This window comes from Dipodomys merriami, unplaced genomic scaffold (genome assembly GCF_024711535.1).
Source record: "Dipodomys merriami isolate MVZ:Mamm:240054 unplaced genomic scaffold, mDipMer1.0.p SCAF_29, whole genome shotgun sequence".
Lineage (NCBI taxonomy): Eukaryota > Metazoa > Chordata > Mammalia > Rodentia > Heteromyidae > Dipodomys > Dipodomys merriami.
In genome coordinates, this window is record NW_027204381.1 from 15936917 (window position 1) to 15954661 (window position 17745).

Below are 17745 nucleotides of genomic sequence, written 5' to 3' on the forward strand. Positions count from 1 at the left end.
CACCTGGGGAAGAAACATTTCCCAAGCATCTGGCCAAGCTGGAATGGTGCACACTGACACCCAGAATTCCCTTACTGCCCTGTTTGAAAGAGCCCTCTCTGAATGGTACTCACTGTTGCTGCTCCTCCGCTTCAAAGCACCTTGAGCAGGTCAGAAGATAAGCCTGAAGAGACACTGGGGCAGAGCTCCATGGCCCTGCCCTGAGGTGCTAGTTTGTCCTCCCCAAAGTGTTACTGTCCAGAAGGGAAGACCAACCCAGCTGCTCTTCCACGACCAGGAGTTGGCATAGAGTGCGGCCAAGTCTTGCATGGCAATCAGGCCCATCAGGCTCACATCCAGCCTCTCCGTCTCAGAATTGGGGCATCAGTTACTGAGGAGATTTGGGGAGGCCCAAGGGTCTTCATGAGGAAGCCTAACCCTGCCTTTGGCCAAAATTTTCCATTGAACATCAACCAAAACCAAAGGTTCTGCTTTCCATGGGCCGTAGACATCCTCCATCCAGCACATTGAACAACCTTGTTTTGGAGACTCAACATCCTTTCATTTTTTTTCCAGACTGGTGCCCCTCCAATCCCCATCCACCCCAAAGCAAAGAACAAAGTGTTATTCTTAGGAGCAAGGTCCTTGTAAGGTGGCAAATCCTATAAACAACTCTGTATCTCTGAAGGATCAGAAGAACTGAATTCTAAAATTTACCAGCTTGGAGAAAAGTCATCTGGAGAAGGACTATTTCCAAGAACTAGCCACTGCTACACTGGTCAAGTTCAAGGGCAGATCTCAACTGCATGAAATGGTGAACCCAACTACAGATAGAACTACATTCATTTGCTAACCTTTGAGGCCAGCTAGACCTATGTCAGCGTACTTTTTAAAAACAAACTAAATAAAAGGCCTTGTTTGTCCTTTGCTAGAAAAATCCTCCTGAATCAGTTTAAACTAAGGAATTTATGTCTTCTAAGAACTCTACCAAACTACACTCTCTAAGTTCAACCATCACTTCCTAGTTGCCAGATCCCTTCATTCTGTGGGTTTGTTTTAGAAGGCTTCTCAGAATAGCACCTTCCACTGCCTATCCATGCCTGTGTCCTCCTTCCCATATTCCTCCATCCAACTTGTGTCTTAGCTACATGGAACATTCAATATTGTTGAGTAACTGAAGGAAGTCTAAAGAATTCATCATCTTCTCAGATCTGGCTCTGTTATCCCACTCCCTGGAAAGACTTTCTGTCTGACCTTGAAAAGATCCCACGTCCACAATACCTTCTCCATTTCTTCTTACAGATTGCTAGATTCAATCTCAATTTGATTCATTTCACACCTTTCCCTCCATTCTGTACTATGAAGTCTTTGAGGACAGGGGCAATGACATTGCAACTCCAAAGGCAGATAAAGAAGAGATCCTCAACAAACATCTGTTGAAAGGAAATAAGATGAGCCAAACCAACCAATGCAACCAAATATTCTGCATGTGGAACCTTCCTCCAAGGGTTTGGCATCTAAGCACAGGTGAAATGGTAGGAGGACAAAAATTGGATCTCAAATGGGGAGGGCTGCATTGCTGTTACCTATGCGAGACAAAAGAACAAAAAGGCTCCAACTTAGTTGTTCTTAATAATGTGTGGGCAGCAATCAGGGCTTAACAGCAGTAGTTAGAGCAGGCCCGCTAATGTTCTGTGTGCAAACTGGGAAAAATAAGCAAACACAACAGCAGTAACCAGTGCAATTCCTCTGTTTCCTATTTAACAGTGCCAGCAAGTAGTCCATTGATGCTAATTGCATCGGGGGTAGGGGGCTTTCCTAGCACCCAGGGAAAGGTGAAATGGTTTCATAAGAAAAGACTGAACTATGAGTTTATATGTCAATATTTATATCTTTTCTAAGACATGAGCAGAGAGCAGAAGCAATCCTGAGCCAACCAAGGAAGCTGTAGAGTGAAGATAAGCCAAGAAGGCAGCCTTTTACCAAGAAAATCCCAAGATCCACGCCTCTCAAATATATCTGACTTGCCAATCTTTATTTGATTCACAGGAAAAGTGCTTCAGTTCTCACAGGGCAATCTGGCCATGGGAAATCTAACTCTTCCTCAGAGGGGAAGGAGAAGGAAGAAGGAGAACAGGGGTCAGGAAGAGGAAAACAAGGAAAAGGAGAAAAAGAGGAAGGGAAGCGGAAGAGGAGGAGGAGGTGAGCTGGCATTTAAAAAAAAATCTCACATAGTTGGCAGTTACCAAGGAGCTACACACCATCTCTGCACACAACCGGTCTGCTACTGGTCAATCCACCTCTAAGGAAGTGATACAATGCCAGATAGATTCTGACTCCCTGAAATGGGTGACATCAAGGGAGCCAGTGGTGAGATGAGGGCTGGAAGAAGATTTGAGCTGAGCCCTTTGGGGAGTCTGGTGATCTCATTCAAGAAAATGGCAGCCATGACAGGGTTAAATTGTAGAGGTGGTCCATGATGTATTCTCGTGGGATTTCTAGAAGTTGTCTGAGTCACACTCTGGAGATACTTTCATCTAGCCCTGAGAGTCTTCTTTTTTTTTGGGGGGGGGTCTGGTGGTGGGGCCTGAACTCTGGGCCTGGGCGCTGTCCCTCAGCTCTTCAGCTCAAGGCTAGCGCTCTACCACTTGAGTCACAGCGCCATTTCCGGCTTTTTTTCTTTTTGCTTATGTGGTGCTGAGGAATTGAACCCAGGGCCCCAGGCATAGCAAGGCAAGCGCTCTACCACTGAGCCACCTTCCCAGCCCCCGCCCTGAGAGTCTTCTGAAGCTGCTCATTTAAAACCCCAAGCAGTAGTTCCTCTCTTCCCTTCATTTATTATGAACACTTGCTTTGGCCCATGACTAGAGGTTAAGCAATATAGTCTTTATCCACTGGGGAACTTATGAACTTATTAATGTATCCTCTATTGCAAAGTTCATCCATCATATTTTCCTCTTTCCTTAGAGGGCACCCATATGATGAACAGTTGGGCCACTGGAGGCTTGAGATCTTGTGAGGTTGCTTGGAGCTGAGAAAGTAGGGCTGTGGGGAGGGAGGGCCAGGAGGAGTTCAACAGCAGCCTGGTGAGGCAGGCTCCTAACTGCGGGCCAGCCATCCAGATACCGCAAATAACCATCCTGACGGAGTTTATCCAAAGTTGATCATAAGCCAACAGGTTCAAATTGGATAGTGGAGATCAGTGAGAAAAGTGAAGGTGCTTCAGCACCACATAAGCAAAAAGAAAAAAAAAAGCCGGAAGTGGCGCTGTGGCTCAAGTGGTAGAGTGCTAGCCTTGAGCTGAAGAGCTGAGGGACAGCGCCCAGGCCCAGAGTTCAGGCCCCATAACCGGACCCCCCCCCCAAAAAAAAAAAAGAAAAGTGAATCTCAGCATACAACCGGAATTTGCAATTCTATGAGCCTAGATGTGGAAGATCAAAGACAGAATAGACATCATATGTAGCTTGTGTCTTATTGTTGTCTTTCTTCTGTTCCCTTTGGGACTTTGTGTCGCTAAATGATGCCTTCAAACTCGTTGCAATAAACCAGAATATCAGAGGGAGAAAAATTGCCTCACCCAGTGCCTCCCCACTTCCCCACCGATCTACCCTGCTTCTTCTGGCTGTGGCCACACCCACCTCTGGCCCCTCCCACTCTGGCCCCTCCACCCCTAGCCCTTCAGAACAATAGTACCTACAGCCCTTGACCAGTTGCTTACGTGCTATCATTAAGCAGACCCAAACAGGCTCTATCAGCCTATTCTGGGATTTCTTTCTTTAAAATATAGCTATTATTGAGGTGCAATTGATATACTAAAGATAATACATAGTGCAAATATCCATGATATCATTACCACAGATGCGGAAATAAATCCATTGCCTCCAGAAACTAACTAAACTTATTTGTGCCCTTTTATATATTTGTTTGGGTTTGGCCTTAGTGTGTGTGTGTGTGTGTGTGTGTGTGTGTGTGTGTGTGTGTGTGTGTGTGTGTGTGTGTGTGTGTGTTTGTGCATGCGTGTGTGTGTGTGTGTGTGTGTGTGTGTGTGTGTGTGTGTGTGTGTGTGTTGCTGGGAATTAAATCCAGGGCTTTACATATGCTAAGCAATCACTGTACTACTCAGTTCAATCCCCAGCTCCTCCTTCTTCAAGGGTAGATATTTTAGGTATTTCATCTAAGTGGAATCATCCAGAATTTGACTTTCTGTATCTGGCTAATTTCACCAACTATCAATGAACAGTGAAGCCAGCATCGTAAAGCACTATCTATACAGTCTTGTTCATCACAGTCTTGTTCCTGGTCACTCTGGTTCAAAGAGTACTGAAAAGAAAAGTCCATCTTTTCTTTCAGTGCAAAGTCAAGAAAATATGAGCTCCTCCATCACTCCCCAGGGGGTCAAGTTTGTAAAGACAGAAGATTGTGTTTCAAGACACTGAAACGCCTCATCTTTATCTAAGAAAACCTGGCTTCCTTTCTGGAGGGGAGAATGGAACTCCCGATGTATTCCAGTGGCTTGTGGCCTCCAGGGACCCCAGCACTATATTCAATGTTTATCAAAGGGTCATCAGTGCAAAGAGTGCTCCACTGCACACGACACCCTGCCAACAACTCTGTTCCCATGACTCTAAATATCAGTGATTACCACGGTCATTATGGTCCATAAAGCAAACCAGTATCTTTTATTATTATTATTAAATGGGCCTTTGCCTGTTTGGCACCTTTGGTTTGAATGACTTTTCCTATATGCAAACAGGAAGACGAGAGAACCGACAGCAATCCAAAAGAACTCTCAGGGGTCTGACAGCCGGGTTCTTTGCTCAGGTGCAGGCGGTGGTATTCATGATGAGGCCTAGGAAACATGAGAGACACAAGATGTCACCGAGTGTTGTAGGGAAGCACTAGATTTTCTCAGTGCTATCAAAGTTGGTTTTCCTGATAGATTATTTGCAAATTGTTTCCAATTACTTCTTTCCCTGAGTTTCTGCCCTTGGCAATGTGGCTTTGTAGACTTTTCTCACAGAGAAGTGGATCCTATTTCCTCACACTTAAATCTGGGCTTGTTTTAGTTCAAAGACCGTGCCAGGGTAAGGGCACTTTAGTTCTTAGCCTAGGCCTCAAGGGGGGCTTCCATGTTTCTTTCTGTTTAGGAACATTGACATTGCATGAGATCAAGTCAGTCTAGTCTGTTGGATGATGAGATGACTATGAGGAGGAGAAGCCCTTTGTCGCACAGATCAACCAAGAGTCAACCCTCCCCCTAAAATGTGAGAACAATCAGCTAAGATCCCAGAATTGCTCACTGAACCCACAGATTAAGTAACTTGGCTGAGAACAGAAGATTCACGATAATACTTGAACGATAGTACTTACTGGTTTAAGCAACTGAATGCTGAGGTGTTTTGTTATGCAGCAGTAGGTGAAACATTGCTTCTTTTACAAATTTAAAATTTTTTAAATTGTTTTTATAAAAGTAACGTGCAGCAGGGTTAAGGTTACATTAATTCAGGTAATGAGTACATTTCTTTTTGGACTTTGTCATTCCTTCCCTCACTCTCTCCCCCAGTGTTTCTTTCCCTCCCTTCCTCCCTCCCTACCTCTTTCCCTCCTTCTCTCCCAGTTTTTCCCTGTGGTCCCCAACCACTAGTTGTATAGTTCATTTTCAACATAGTGTCTAGGGAGTACCACTGCTGAATTTGTTCATGCTTTGTCCCTCCATTTCTGTGCCTCCCCTTACCTTCTAAAAAAATAGATAAACAAGACAAAAAGAAAGGAAAACAAAACAGCAACTAAGAAAAAAAGTCTCTTGCTTCCAGTTCCTAGAGTTCATTTCAATGCATGTTTCTTTTTTTAATGTCAAGGGTTAGAAAACAAGCTCTGTGAAGGCATTAAGAGAGCCTTCCTTGGGCCACAAAATAGCACAACGCAAAGGAAGAAGTGGCCTTAGCTTCTACCCCAGGATGACCCAGGCAGAGAACACAACCAGGGTGACATTGACCATGTCTATACAAGGCTTAGCACCGGGTAGTCTTCCAATTCACAGTAGCAGTAGCAATCTGGAACCAGGTAACTGAGCACTGAGCTATCTATTATATATTCAATGCTGCACTGGGTCTGTAGAGGCCGAAACAAGAAGTAATGCCAACAGGCAAGTCAGCATGAAACAAGACCCAGGAAGAAATCTCTACCATTAAACTGTTAGCTCTTACAGGAGCCAATTTCTGTCCTTCACATAGTCAATCGACTTCAAAATCCTTCTCCACCACATTATGGAACATTTGTAGACGCCCCCTCACAACTTTGTCTGGTTTTATAAGCCTGCATTGCTATGTCACAGAGACAATGTGTCTAGTTCCCTTAGGTATATGGGGAAACAACATTAAAATTCACTGATTAGGAAATGGATTTTGTTTTATGCACAAACACAAAGCCTGTCTTTTCATGGTTGTGGTACAGTATCCCCAAGGGGGCTTTCTATGTGTGTTTATTCAATTTTATTTGCTTATCTATGGTTTAATTTTCATGAGTTTTATTTACTTTCTTACAAGGTCCAAAATCTCGCAGAGATACCTTAATGAAAAGAAGCGAACGGCTTACAAGGTTTATAAGATGTTCAAGTGATGAGAATTAGAAGTCATTATCTTTTTGTGAAGGCAGCGAATGGTTGTCTGAATTGAGTTGATTTTGGTGATACATATTATAATGGAACAAATTACTAATGAAGTGCTAAATTACTGGAAATATCCCTGTTACTTATTAAACACTTTGGATAATTAGGGTAGGAAAAATAAAGAGTTGAAGCACATTGTAAAATCTCCTTTGAGGCCAGGTCAGAACTGAACAGATGTGTAAACCTGCAGCCCAACTCAGCCCACGGGCCTCCTCTCAGCCTTGAGACTAGCAGGTGTCCAGTTATCCCTGCCCCCCAAAAAGATTCGGATCGAACCAATTGATTTATTAACCAATTGATTAATTAATAGGGACACATGCAGACAGCAAGTCAGTGATAGTTTTCTAGACTAGAAGTTTCCTAGCTAGAAATAGGGAGATGACAACTGATATCTGTTTTGGATCAATCATGTATAAAGTGGTTAGAGGTAGCCAAGATAGCCAGACACCTGTGACTCACACCTGTAATCCTAGTTACTCAGGAGGCTGAGATCTAAGGATCATGGTTCGAAACCAGCCTGATCAGGAAATTCTGTGGGACTTTCAGCTCCAATAAATCACAGAAAAATCTATGGCTCAAGTGGTAGAGTGTTAGCCTTGAGCAAAGGGAGCTCAGGGGCAGTACCCAGGCCCAGAGTTCAAGCCTTAGGACAAGAAAGTAGAATGGAAAAGAAGGAGAAAGAGGAGGAGAAAAGAAGAAAGGAAGAAGGGGAAAGAAGGAGAAAGAAAGAGAAGGAGAAGGAAGAGAAGAAGGAGGAGGAAGAGGCAGAGGAGAGAGGGAGGGGGAAGAAGAGGAGGAGAGGGGGAGGGGGAGGAGGAGGCCTAGCTATCCCTAGAGGTCATGGTTCAAGGCTTAGGAACGGATGCGAGCAGCCAAGTAGAATCAACAGAGGGAGAAGAGAGCTAGGGCGGAGATCAGAACCATGCAGAAGCAGCCATGTTTAAAAACCTAGTGAAAAAGGAACTAAGAAGACAAGGGGAGAGGGGCTGTCTAGGATCTGAGAGGCCACTGAAACCTAGGTGAGAAAGTTCCCAAAGAAGCAGTGAGCAGCATCGAAGAGGGGGGAATAAAAGTGGCAATATTATCTGGGAACATCTTCACTGCTTTTGGCAATGGGAAGATTATTGATGATTGCACAAAGGCAAGGCAAGGTCAGAGTTGGGTCTTTTCCAAAAATCCTCTCCACGCCCAGGATGTACCTAGGAGCATGGCACACAGGCAGCAGTGGGAGGAGCCACAAGGCTCCACGTGGACACTGGGGTCATCCCAGAGCAACACCGCCCTCCCCGCAGAGTTCTCCATCCTTCCACCCACTGCTGCCTCCAGCATGGCAGACTGAGGCCTCCTGGACCTCAGAGGCAGCCAAGGTCTTGCTAGCATGTATTCCCAAGTCCTCCAAACCAGCAGAACGAGGAACTAGATAAAGACGTTGAATCTTAGGACTTGAGAGAATTGAGGAGTTGAGTGAATGTCGGAGAGTTGGGAGACAGTGATGGAAGAGGTGACACTGATGACATAAACAGCCATGTTGAATTCAATTGCACGTCTACTTTAGCATAACTGAAAAAATAAAATAGAGAAAAGAACAAGAACTATGGCCAGACAAACAGATAACAAGAAGGAGAGCAGCATGGGTGAGAGAAGGAAGAGGAGACAGTCCAACCCCCTCACCCCCCTGTGGAGTTACAGCAGATAGTTTCTTAGATGTCTCTGTAGATTTTCCCCTCCTCCCCCTGTTTGGTTTAATATTCTCAAGGGAATACCAAGTTGCTCCTGACAATAGAAGACTTAAGCGCATTCGATCTATTTTAATCCTTTAGCAACATATTTCTGAAATCATTTTTAGAAGGCATTTAGACTTCCAGGAGGAAGAATCTTATCTTCAGTGAATTACTATTTATTGAGGCTTTAATACATATTTGTTTTGTGGGTTTGATTTTTTTTTTTTTTTTTGCTTTTCATTTTTGCTGGCAGGCTGCTTTTTTTTTTTTTTGGTAACTCATTAAAGTGAAGATTATCTTTGAAGGTAAGGGGGGAAAAAAGGAACACAAAGTCTGGGTTTTCAGCTCAGGTAAGGAAGCATTAGAATCACAAGTAAAAATTTCCACATGATCAGTTTTAATCTCACCTGCTGAGGCGGTGTCTGCAGCCTTAATGATAGATTTGGGAAATGGATATGACACTAAAGGTCATCCATAAATACAGCCCAGAGTGAAAGGAATGAAAATCACAAATTAGATTCACTTGCTGGGCTCTATAGGAACGTCTCATCTTCCTCTGATTGGTAACAGAGAGAATCAGGTTCTGGCTCTAGAATCTTCTTTCTGGGGAAGACAGCTGGGGGGATGCCTTGTCTGTTTGGTGTCTGCTTGTTTTCTCTGTCCAGTCATGAGAGGCAAGTTGGCCGGGAGGGATTTTTCCCCCCTTCATTACTGTTGTTGATGACACAATTGCTACATTATGCTGGAGCCTTTTGAGAAGCCGCTGTCCAGCTCAGTAGCCGATTCCCATGTTTCCTCATGGAATATCAGGCGGCCTTTGGGGAGCTCATGAGTCTCTCCACGGGCATGGGAGAGGGGTAACAGTCTTCCGAATTTACTGAAAATATGCCTAAACCTGACTAGGCAGTAAAGAATTTCCTGGGGGTCTTGGTACTGTTTATGTGCAAACAACTAACTGGTTAACCTCAGCTCTTGAAATGTGGGTTTTTGAAATCACAAACATGGTGAATTACCACCTCGGAAATAAGGGCTTGGGAAGTTTGTCTTCCTGCAGTTGTGTCTGAAATGAAGATGCAGGTAAGAATGCCAGGTCCCAAATGTTAAGCCCTATCAGTTTCAACCTTGAGCGTCGGGGACAGAACACAAGTTTCCAAACCGAGAAACTTGGTGTGGATTTCAATCTGTCTATGACACTGGACAGCTGACTTCCCCAAGTCTAGACCATTCATGTGTGAGATAGAAAGAGTAAGTCCTAACACCTGGCAGATAAAGGAACCATAAGAGAATCCAAATAAATCTTTCTAAACAAACATTTGCCAAGGGCCCGAAAGGTCTAAGACTTGAAGCAGGAATTGTCCAGGCAGTTGTGTCTAAACCATTATCCAGCTCTGAAACCAGTAGTCAATCAGCAAAACTTAGGAAAGCAACACAGGTTCAGGGCCCAACCACAATCACAATGCCTTATGGGAGTCCTGACCTTTTCTCCTTCGCCACAGATGGTGGCTGGGAGCTACAGACAGTTGCTGTACATGGGCTACATTGTTGGAGAACATAGGTTCCAGAAAGCGCTTCTCCTAGACATGATGAATAAAGATACTTGAGACTCTACCATTAAAAGGAACTTGTGTTGAGTAAGTTATGAGGGAAATCATCACCTGAGAGAGAGGTGACCTCAACCTTTGCTCATAGTCATGTGGCAATCAGACTTCAATGTGTCCTCCCTAGTAGCCTGGAGTCAGTCTCAAAACATGGATGGTCCCCTGTCAGGTGACATTTGAGGATCAGACACAAATAAGAACTACTCAGCATGGCCAGGGGTTGGATCCTTTCACCAGGGGCAGAAGAATTAGAGGCTGGGAGAGAGTGGATAAATGGAGGTTTGAGTTTGATCAGTACACACAGCATGCATGTATTGAAATATCCCATTGGAAAAGTACAATTTGTATGTGCTGGTTTTCAAACAACAAATAGAGAAGTGTTTGTTCTTGGTGGCCAAAGTGGGATCCTCATTGCTTGCTCAGGAATCTTTAGCAAGACTGCCAGACTCCACTTGGCAGGAATCAAACCTGAATAACATCCTCCCTTAGCATGCCCTAAATCTTCAACTTTTCCAGAATTTACAAGGGAAAGTAGAGACTTCTCTCCTATGCAGTCTTATCTCTCATTCGCCATGCCTGGCAAACTCCAGGCAAGGAGGAAATAAAAGCTAGCTCCTCCTTCCAAAAACTCCAGGGACCCCATTAAACACAAACTGTCTCACATCTACTCCGCTACTCCTGTAGAAAGGAAGGACCAGGATCGATTTTCTGCAGCTGGGGGCAGGGGCTGGCAGCTGTGCTGAAGTTTCAAACCCATCAGACAGCTTTAGAGGGGGAATTCACTGTCTGGGAGGCTCCTGGAATTCACAGCTGACATGCAGGTTGTCAGATGGGTTGTGGAGAGGAACAGTCATCGTCTTCAAAGATTACAGGTCAAAGAAACAAGAAGAAGAGATGGTGGGGAAGCATTTTCGGAAAGGTTGATCACTGACAGGAGGCTTGTTCTGGTTGAGCGGACACACAGTTGAAGAAGGAAAAAAATACACATCTCTCTGCTGCCTGTGGAATAGTTCAGCCTTTCTTCTGCACGGGGAGGATACGCCTGCTCACCTGGTCCATCCAGCTGACTGGTGGTATGCGAGGAGGGCCATTTCAGACCACCTTTCATGGTTCAATAAGTGGCAAATCTTTCTCCTGTGGAGTAATGATTCCAAAGAATTCTCTGCCTTCCCCATTGATTCCAACACATAGCGACTTTTAGTAGAGATCAAGGCCCAGAGATGAAAGCTGTTGGCTGTGCCCGGGGAATCAGAATGTCTTCTGCTCCCTCTTCTCCAAGGTGTTCATTCTAAAGCGGCTTTGAACCAGCCTATGTCCATAAGTCCAGCCCTGGGCGAGAGTCACTGGAATCACAGCTTTGCTTCTCCTGCACTCTTTGGATCTCTTTGATCTCTTGGGCAGCTGGATCTGCGGTTCCCCCTCCCCCTCCCCCTTCCCCTCCCCTATCCCCAGGCTCTTGTTTCAAGCAGTGTGGGACATTTGGTGATGACTTGGCTTCTTTGCATTCATAAGGACGTCAAACAAAAGCACATTATTTTCTTCTTGAGGAAGCAAATAAATGCTGTTCGATGTCTGTAAATTGTCAGAACAAATAGGTTATCAAGGAGTTGGATTATAGCCTATTATACACCATGAGGCTAACCAAGTTTAAGGCCAGTGAGAGGAAACTGGAATTCAACACACGGGCCTTTGCTTTCTCACCTAATTCAAATTGTGTTCTGGTCCCTGATGGTTTGTGTCACTTTCTTATTTCCTCAAGCTGCCTTTTTCTATGCTCTTGTGTGAAGAAAATTCCAGACGCTTAAAAAAAAAAAAAAGAAAGAAAGGAAGAAAAAAGACCTTGCTGCAACGCACTGCTATAGCCATTGCCTGGATCATTAATTGTCATTGACAATGAAAACAAGGGCTTGGACAATGGGTACAAAGTAATTGTTTACCATCTGCTGTGGCTGTTTATGTGTAATTACTTAACACAGGAAGTAATCATAAAAGAAAGGTAATGATAGTGGATGGTGGACCATCAGAAAGGAGACTTCATTGTAATCACAGTTAACCCTCCCTTCCTTCCTTCATTCCCTCCCTCCCTTCCTTCTTTCCTTCCTTCCTTCACTCCTTTCCTTCTTTCCTTCCTTCCTTCAGTTATTTCCTCCTTTTCTTCTCTCCTTTCTCCTTCCTTCTCCTCCTCCTTCTCATTTCTTAAAAATATAGCTGAAGTGTAATGACCATCCATTTGTCCCCACCCTATAGAGACCCTTTCATACTTCTGTGTACTTTCTCATTTAGGCTGTCCTATGCAAATGTTGTATTCTATTCTGGTTCTGTGTTGTGTTCTATCATGACAATTTGTTTCTCCATCTCCTGTGAATCCCATTTCCACATCTGTCCACTACTTGGATCATGAGTTCCTGGAGGAAAGGCAATTGTCTTTCAGGGCCCATTGATTAACATGTAATAGCCACTTGATGAGTCATATACATATATATGTCATATATATATATGTACCATACATACATATTATATATATACTTACATATATATGTTATATAAGTATATATAGAGAAGTTATATATACTTATATATACTTATATATGTTATGTAAGTATATATATAGTATATATATATATATATATGAGTATATATGTGTGTATATAAAATGCATGCAGGTACGAATTTCAGTCTCTGGGACAAGCTCATTAAAAGCCAGATTTTCTCCAGCATCGAGTATTTGGGATTGTTATCAGTACTGAAGGGAAATTTCATAAATATTTCCAGAGGAGGAAGTTCCTTGTTTTGTGTTATCCATGAACCAGGGCCCCTGGCGATGATTCTGATTGTACTTAGGACACTTCACCTTCAATAGAAGGCCAAGATTCAAGATTCCAAGAACCAGTCTAGTTCTGGGGTCATTGTAAGAAGGCAGTCTGACAGCTCATTTTCCCCTCCTGCATTTTAAGGAGATGGAGACATAGGGAAAAAGAGCCTCTTTCTAAATCTAGCCACTAACTCACCCATGCATTCAATGATGGCATTCTTGAGTGACTATAGGTTCCAGGTTTCATGGAAAGGTGCTGATAAACACATACTTTGGAAGTCTAGGTTTTCAATGGTCTAGTCTACTAAGGGAAACATCTGAGTGAGAATGTGGAAAAATGCTGACATTGATCAAGATGCGGTGTATTCATAAACTGCTTTGTTGAGTGGTAACTCCTTGTATAGCTACTTAAACATTATATATATATATATATATATATATATATATATATATAATGCAAATGATGGTAGAGAAGCCTAATAGCAATACCAAACACAGACATGAGCCACCAGGAGAGCACAGAGAAGAGCAGTGATCCTGACTCACTGGAAACTAAGCAAGGGAGCTCCAGAATGGACTCTAGGATGGCGCTCCAGAGGCTGAGGCTGGAATCCGTGGATGCTATGTTTGTGGATATTTTTTTCAAAGCTTTCAGGAATTACCATGCATTAAGACCAGACCATAGAGAGACACAAGTTCATGGAAAGTTCTCTGGAGTCCCAGAGAAAGATAGCACAGCTAAGTGGGGCCTAGACTGTCTGGGAAATATCCCTGTTCACTTTCATTCAACATCCAATTACATCTAGTATGGCCACCAAGGATGCTGTGGAATTCCGTTTCCAAGGGGTTGTCATTTACAGAACATTTTAAATCTCCTGAGCCATTTTAGCCTTCTCTCCCATCCATCCCTCCTCCTAGCCTCTCCTTAGAAAGGTGCTAGGAATGAGTGTCAGGGTCCAAGAACAGAACATTACCCAGGTACTTGATCTCTTCATCTTGCCTTACAGCTCCAAGTTAAGAAAGGCTTTGCCATTTACAACCCTTACCTCGTGGCACTGCCAAGACTGTTTTTATTTTATTTTTTAAAGAAAGCTGTCCTCTATTTCCTTTTGAGTTGAGCATGCCATGTTTTCCTTTGCATATTGAAGGATGAAAATCGAGGTGATGGACATATTTGCTCAGTATCAGAATCAGCTGCCAAGTTTTTCTGGCTAACTTTATCCCCTCCTACAAATATTTCATTCCCATTATTGTCTCCATGGGGAGAATGTAAGAACTTGCGTTTCTCCTTGCCCCCACCCCTGTCATGCTTTTTCTTCTAGTAAAATATCTGGGTCCTAACCAGAAAGAATGAAAGTGAGATTCATACACAAATATGTCGAAAGCATTGTTGATTTATGTCAGGTACCAGTGGCATATGCCTGTAATCATAACTACTCAGGAAGCCAAGATCTAAGAATCAAGTTTTAAAGACAATCAGGGCAGATAAACCTGAGACTTTGATCTCCAATTAACAAACAAAAAGCCAGAAAGGGAGGTATGGCTGAAATGGTAAAGCATCAGCCTTGGGCAAAACCCCCCCAAAACCTAACAAGTAGTAAGGACCCTGAGTTCAAGCCTCTACACTGGCACAAAAACAATTGTTTCAAAGTTCTTTTGGTTTAATAAGATTTTAATGCAGCATTAAGCTGAGAGAACAAGTTATGTTTTATATTTAACTGCAGCAGGAGACTTTATGCTTAATACTTTTTTCCCCTCAAAAATATAGTTTGACCTAGTACTGTCAGGAGAAAAACTACATTTTGTTCTAACCTTATATACAGGACATGATTCCTGCAGATAAATAATTTGCAATGCAGTTTCTATGACTAGGATACTGTTTCACACATCTGTTTTATGTTTCATTAATGGTACAACAAATGAAACCATCAACCATTCTGTTTCTCTGTATTAACTCAACATACAAGAAAAATGTGGGGTGGCTATAGACAGCAAGGCTGATTACTGTGTCAGAGAAAATCTTGCTTACTTATGGATCTACAAAAGGCTGCCAAAGCACAAATCACCATGCTGGCAAATGGCGATCCAATTTGCTGTTTAAATCAAGATGGAGCACCATAGTCTAATCCACAGTGGAGCAGTTTAGAACCCATTAAGTACTTATTTAACTGCATTCCCACACCAAACTGATAGTGATATACCAACTGAAAGGAGAAGGACCAATGGGAGAAAGGTGCCATAGGGAAGCTTTTGATGGGACTTCCCAACTCTCTTAAAGAGGTGGCAGTCTTGAGTTGAGCCAAAGAGACCATCTTGTTTCTTGTGGTGATAGTTATGAGACAGTGCTTTATATCTCCTGTGCTATTATCTTACATGGATGGGAAGTTCAGTTGGGTTGGGGCTGCAAAGGAAACCAATGGTTGAGGCTAGCACGTGTTGTGAACTTCATGTGAGCTTGACCCGTTGTCCTTCATATAACTTGTCATTCTTCATATGCAGCAATGGTGCCTCTTCATTGCATTTGCATCCATCTTCTAATGGGAAGATCCCATTTTTCCCCCTGTGGGGGAAAAGTGGGCTGATACAACACAATGGGAGTGACTGGGTTTGGGTGAAAGGGGCACACTCTGCAGAGAGCATTTGGAACCCCCCCCCTATACTTTTCTCTCCATTCTCCTGCAGAGTGGCTTTTATAATGCTTACTGTTGAGCTCTACCTCTAATATACTGAGTGTCTTCATCTATAGTATTTGCCACTTATAGACATCCTGCAGACTCTTAGACTATTTTAGTAGCTTCTTTTATGATTGAGACCCAAAGAAAAGTGGGATTTGTATTTTTATCTTCTTTCCATTTGCAATGTGCAACGTACATGGCCATTGATGCGTAACTTGCTAATGAGGGATGCTGAAGAGAATGTGTATGGGTTTGGTTAATAACACTGAAGACCAGTTTTCAGGAGAGGGGCTGGGAGAGCTCACCCTTCAAGGCTATGCATTGTAATACACCAGGGAGTATAAAAAAAAAACTAATAAAAAAAAGCCGTTGATGAAATAAGAAATATAAAAGGTAGAAGGCATCCAGAAATCCAGAAGACAGCCTCAGAGATTCATAGATGGAGAACTGGCATGGTGGGACCTGGGGGTGAGGGGGGGGGGAAGGTGGGAGGTAGATAGGAATGAAATGCTCAGACAGAAAGCAAGAGTTCAAAGTACAGAAGTAGAAAGGCCAGCTCATGTAAGGCCTTGTATGCTCCAGAAAGGAGGCTGCACCGTCTTCAACAGGTGTCAGGGAGTATTGATGGAGAGGAGTTACAAGGAGGAGTGACACGGACAAGTGTTGTTTCATATGTAAAAGATGAGTCTGGAGGAATAAAGCACCAAGAGAAAGCAATGAGGCAATGTGTCCCATATCCTAGGTAGGGCATAATGAGAACCAAAACTAAGGGTGTAGGAACACACAAACATGAATCCTTAGGAGGGTTGGGGTCCCCAAGAGGACCAGATGACAAGGAGTTGAAACAGATAGGGGCCCTGGGCCCTGGGCACTGTCACTGAGAGGATGGAGCTGTAATCTTAGGGATCACATTAACCAAAATCTGAGGCAGATCAGCCACAAAGAGAGCCTGGAACCCAGGCAAGAGGCCTTTCCCTCTCCCTGGCCAGTGCTGTCTTTGCCAGTTGCTCCCACTAATTACAGTTGGTCTGAACCCAAGAGGATCTGGTGGCTTGGGAGGTGGAGGAGCTAAACAGGTTTGGCAATAGAAAGAGAGGAGAAAGGATGATGATGTATTCAGAATTACCTGTTAGCAACAGGGAGTGAAGAGGATGCCAAAGAGAAGACTCAGATGTGATCCTATCCTATGGATATTTCAGTAGAGCTGGTAGCACAGAAGTAAACAGAGCAACCTCAGGTAGAGAAATGGAGCAGTGTTGTAAGCCTCCATCCAAGAGCAGTGGGCTTCCTGCTGCGGGCATCAAAGATCCAGTGAAGAGGATGGCTTTGAATCAAACTTTGATGAGGAAGGGAAGGAGCCTGCCCCTCTCGGTGGAAGGAAACATGCAGCAAAGTCTCACGCACAGGAAGGCTCAGGGAACATTGGTGAGATTGCCTTGTTTACTACCAGGGGCATGAAGGGAAGATGAAGGGAACAAGGCTGAATGGTAAGCGCAAAGGACTTGAAAAGCCAGGTGGACTGTGGCTTTAATTCTGCTAGCCGTCACAAGCCAGTGAGTCATTCTGAGAGTCATTCTGAGGAATCCTGAGGAGCCGATTTTTTTTTCTTTTTGTTTGTTCTTGACTAGCCCTAAACCATGACAAATGTCCTACTCCTTCATTTTCTCCTGCCACTGGAAATGCCAACACTTCCCTTAAGCTTTCAAAAGCCCAGTTCTGCTCTCAAGGCAGTGGTGGGCTATTGATGAATTTGTGTCTCCCTCCCCCACCCCAACTCGGCCTTTTCTCTTTCTTTCACAGAAATGCCTTTTGGGCCCAGCTGATACAGTCTAAATAGACCCAGGTTCTGTTGGTGCCAGGGTTGAGCCATAGTTGGGGATGTAGCGCATGTGAGAAAATTAAGCGTTTAATAATATAAAGGAGGGACTGTTGGCACAATGAAATACTCATCCCATTCATATGGTTGATAGAAACACAATAAAAGTACCCCCAGAGACAGCCTGCAATGTTGGAGAAATGACCATGGCAGCTTCCGATATCAGGATGCGCTCGTGGGTCTTAAAATGGAGCACCCTGAAGGTGACAAGTGGCCCTTCGAGAGGGGGTAGAGGGAAAGGGACAGGATCCAGTGAGTCGTGATACTCAGTGAGAAAGTTCCAGATGTCACAGGGAGGAGAGACGCAGCCATGCCTCTCAAAAGCAATGTGAGGAAGATGAGGACAGTGATTAGGGAGGAATACAGTTGATATTTTCCTGTTTAGATGTCTTTCCTTTCATTTATTAGATGGGAATC